Below are 5,090 nucleotides of genomic sequence, written 5' to 3'. Positions count from 1 at the left end.
AAAAAAAAAAAAAAAAAAAAAAAAAAAAAAGGACTATTAGAAAGCAATTTTTTACAAAAGTACACGTCAAACTTACTTTGATGAAGGGTTAATTTTCCCAATGAATAAAAATCTCTTTCAAATAAATACTAACGCTGGGCACAGATGGCTCCTACCTGTATTCCCAATAATTTGAGAGGATGCCAAGACAGGAGGATCCTAAGTTCAGGGCCAACCTCAGCAACTTAGTGAGGCCCTAAGCAACTTAGTGAGACCCTGTCTCAAAAACCAAAACAAATCAAATAAATACTAAAAATAAATAAATAAAAATCAAAATAAAATACCAAAAAGCAAACAACTGAACAAAGATGGAGTTCATTAACAGTACTTGTATTCTGTCAGCAGTTCTCAAACTTTGCTTACAATTGGAATCACCTGGAAATCTTTAAAAACGTATTGATGCCTGGCTCCCAGAAACTCTGATGTTACTGGTAGAGTGTATGTCTGAGACATTGGGATTTGAAATTTTTTTTAATTCTAATTTGTTATATAAGACAGCAGAATGCATTACAATTTATATTACACATATAGAGCACTCTGGTTATGTATAACATATATTCACACCATTCGTGTCTTCATACATGTACTTAGGGTAAGGATATCCATCTCATTCCACCATGCCCCTTCCCTTCCCTTCCCCACCCCTTTGCCCTATCTAGAGCTCCTCTAATCCTCCCATGCTCGCCCTCCCAACCCTACTATGAATCAGCCTTCTTATATCAGAGAAAACATTTGGCATTTGGTTTTGGGGGATTGGCTAACTTCACTTAGCATTATCTTTTCCAACTCCATCCATTCGCCTACAAATGTCATGATTTTATTCTCTTTTATTGCTTAGTAATATTCCATTGTGTATATATACCACATTTTCTTTATCCATTCATCTACTGAGGGGCATCTAGTTTTGTTCCACAGTTTAGCTAATATGCATTGTGCTGTTATAAACACCAATGTGGCTGTGTCCCTGTAGTATGCTGTTTTTAAGTCCTTTGGGTACAGAGCGAGGAGGGGGGATAGCTGCATCAAATGGTGGTTCCATTTCCAGCTTTCCAAGGAATCTCCATACTGCTTTCCATATTGGCTGCACCAATGTGCAGTCCCACTAGCAATGTATGAGTGTACCTTTTTCCCCACATCCTTGCCAACACTTATTGTTGTTTGGGTTCTTTTTTTTTTTTTTTTTTTAGGTTGTAGTTGGACATCACACCTTTAGTTTATTGATTTATATATGGTGCTGAGGATTGAACCCAGGGCCCCACATGTGCCAGACAAGTGCTCTACTGCTGAGCCACAACCCCAGCCCCTGTTTGGGTTCTTAATAGCTGCCATTCTGACTGGAGTAAGATGAAATCTTAGAATAGTTCTGATTTGCGTTTTTATAATTGCTAGAGATGTTGAACATTTTTTTTCATATATTTGTTGATTGATTGTATACCATCTTCTGAGAGGTGTCTATTCAGTTCCTTGGTCCATTTGTTGATTGGGTTATTTGTTTTTTTGGTGTTTAGCTTTTTGAGTTCTTTATATACGCTAGAAATTAGTGCTCTATCTTATGTGTGAGGGGTGAAAATTTGCTCCCAAGATGTAGGCTCTCTATTTACCTCACTGATTGTTTCTTTTGCTGAGAAGAAGCTTTTTAGTTTGAATCCATCCCATTTATTGATTCTTGATTTTAATTCTTGTGCTATAAGAGTCTTATTAAAGAAGTTGGGGCCTAATCCGACACGATGAAGGTTTGGGCCTACTTTTTCTTCTAATAGGCGCAGTGTCTCTGGTTTAATTCCTAAGTTCTTGATCTACTTTGAGTTGAGTTTTGTGCATGGTGAGAGATAGGTGTTTAATTTCATTTTGTTGCATATTGATTTCCAGTTTTCCCGGAACCATTTGTTGAAGAGGCTATCTTTTGAGACATTGGGATTTTTTAAAAGCTCTGCTGATGATCCTGATGTTCAACTAAATTTAGGAATAAATGGATTATGCAATTATTACAAATAATTAAAAGAGTCTAAATAAAAATATCAAAGATGTCATTTTCCACCAAGAATGGTGACACATACCTTTATTCCAGCTACTTGGGAGGCTGAGGCAAGAGAATCACAAGTTCAAAGCCAGCCTCAGCAATTTTAGCAAGGTTCTAAGCAACATTGTGAATCCCTCAACAACTTATCAAGACCAAGTCTGAAAATAAAATCTAAAAAGGACTGGGGATTTATCTCAGTGGTAAAGTTCCCCTGAGTTTAAAAAGATACCATTTTTAAAAATTATCAGATTGGCAAGGATAAAAGGTTGGTAAGACTCAGTGATGATGAGGGTGTGAGAAAGAGTCAGCAGAACAGTGCTAGGATATAAATGAAGCAAAATTTGGGGGAGGACAATTTGGCAATCTTATTAATATATAAAACTTACATTGCCTTCCTATTTCTAGGAATTATATTTCTAGGAATCAATTATACAAAACTTTAGCACAAATCTTCCAAGGCGTTCAATTTAGCATTATTCTTGTAATTTTGTTTGTTTGTTTTGGTTTTGCATGGTACTGGGATTCAAACCTAGGGCTTCATATATGCTAGGCATGCTCTCTACCACTGAGCTATACCCCCATCCCTGTATTCTTGTAACATAATATATATAAACACACACACACACACACATATAGAGACACAATGAATTTATTTTTTTTATTTATTTTTATGTGGTGCTTTACACATGCCTTACACATGCTAAGCAAGCACTCTGAGCCACAACCCCAGCCCCTATTCTTGTAACTTTTGATGTTTGTTTTTGTTTGTCAGTTTGGCTTAGCTATGATTTAGAAGTTGCTGGTGAAAGGAGGTGGCAATCATCCCCACTCCCTAATATATCCATTAGTCTTAGGCATCTCTGAAGGAAGCAGGACAGCACTCTCCCTTAGGAATCTAATTGCATCCATTATGTTACAAAGGAGCAGAGAGGCCTTCTGGGGAAAAAAGTTTTGAGACTCAACCCCTTCCCTTTGGAGATTCGAGCTATTACAATGTATATGATAAACTAAAGAGACTCCCCCCAACAGACTCATTGAGGTCAGATGACAAGGACAATGAGAGTCCCAGAAAGAAAATGTGCCATAAGGGTAAGGGAAAGTTGGACCAGTATTCTGGACTTAATATTAGGGCTTAGTTTATGAAGCTACAGCACAAGGTTAATGTCAAAACTCCTTTATACTTATTCATCTTGCTACTGACTATCTATTCAGGGAGAACTGGGCCCCTGCATGTATGGATTGAGAAAGCTGCATCATTATCAAGTTTCTTGGTGCCTTAGTTTATTTTCTATTAACAACTGAGACTAGGTGATTTGTAAAGAAAAGATGTTTATATTGGCTCACAGTTCTGAAAGCTGTGAAATTTAAGATCCCACAGTTGCAACTTGGTGAGACCTCTTGATGACCAGTCCAATTCTAGCAGAGTGAAAACCACCCACCTCCCTGGAAAACTGCAATAATAGAGCTCCCAATGATCTATTCACCTTCTAAAGGCCCCAATACTTCTCAACATCATCACATGAATGACCAAATCTTAACATGAGTTTTGGTGGAGATAAAGCATACACAAATTACAGCATGTGGTAAGCAAGTCACTTCACTTGGATCCTCACTGAGGTCTCAGGGCAAATGCATTCCTTAGGCTGGACAAATCAGCAGAGATGCTTCATTGAAGTCTAGAATCTGCAGACAAGGATAGGGGTCTGTCTCACAGACAGGGACAATAGCCCTGGGAGTTCTCTGTGCTATGTGGAGGGAAATTTTGAACTATCTGCCAACTTGACCAGGAGAAAAGAGAAAGGTCTGAAATGTGGAGATTATTGACATGTTTTCTGGGCTTTTGAATAATATTCATAGTATCAGAATTTGAAAGTCTGTGTGATAATATGGTATAGTATGTAGCCATTTATTTTTTAAAATTTTTTAATGATAGAGGAAAACAGTAGCTATTTTCTGTTAGTAGAAAGAATGTTTTACAAATTTAATTTTGCATATATAAATATATGTATAGTAAAACCTAAATTGATTTCTATGAAAATATATGCCTAGAAAAAAAGACTAGAAGAAAACAAAATCAAGGGTTCAAGTGGTTGTCTCTAAATGATGAGATTATTGGGTGAGCCACATCCCCAGCCCTATTTTGCATTTTTAATTTAGAGGCAGGGTCTCACTGAGTTGCTTAGTGCCTTGCTTTTTGCTGAGGCTGACTTCTGCCTCAGCCTCCCGAGCCGCTGAGATTACAGGTGTGCCCCATCACACTAGATTGGGAATGTTTATTTTCTTTATTAAACTTATATTTTTTTCTGATGTCTACTCTGAAAATATATTGCATATTATTTACAGACAATAAAACAAAATTTTTTAAAAAGAAAAGTTATTTTATGTTAAGTAAATAAAGCAAAAACTAAACTTACATTTTTTTTCATTATTATTTATATATGTTAACTGTAAAAAGTACATAAGCAGCTGAGTGTGGTGGTGAAAGTCTGTAATCCCAGATACTTGGGCAACTGAGACAGGAATGCCTGTTTGAGGCCAACCTTGGCAACTTAGGGAGACCCTATCTCAAAACAAAAATATAAGGGACTGGGGGTATAGCTTAGTGCTTGCCTAGCATGTGTGAGGTCCTGAGTTTCATCTACAATAACACACACACACACACACACACACACACATGCAAGTGTACACACACACACATGAATAGACACACACACCTACATAGTCATATTCCCTCATGCCGGTTCTCTGAGAGTAGCAGGAGGAATTATTCCTAGGATGGGGACAGGCAGGTCCTCCCAGGGAAGTAATTCTTCCTCAAATGCTCTTCTCCTACCAAGCAGCTGGCCCACTGTCCACCATCTTTGTCCTGCTCTTTCCCCAACTAAAAATATTTATCTAGTGGATGAGGCACAGGCAAAGCCAGTGATTGAGCCCAGGACAGTGGGGTCTTGAAATTATCTAATATGGAAGCCAACTTTAGGTATGAAAAGGGATTAGACCGATGTTGTGTCATACCCTATGGTGGAAATAG

The sequence above is a fragment of the Marmota marmota genome, unplaced genomic scaffold, assembly GCF_001458135.2.
Source record: "Marmota marmota marmota unplaced genomic scaffold, marMar, whole genome shotgun sequence".
Lineage (NCBI taxonomy): Eukaryota > Metazoa > Chordata > Mammalia > Rodentia > Sciuridae > Marmota > Marmota marmota.
The sequence above is the reverse complement of the archived record's forward strand: the minus strand, read 5'-3'. Positions refer to the sequence as shown.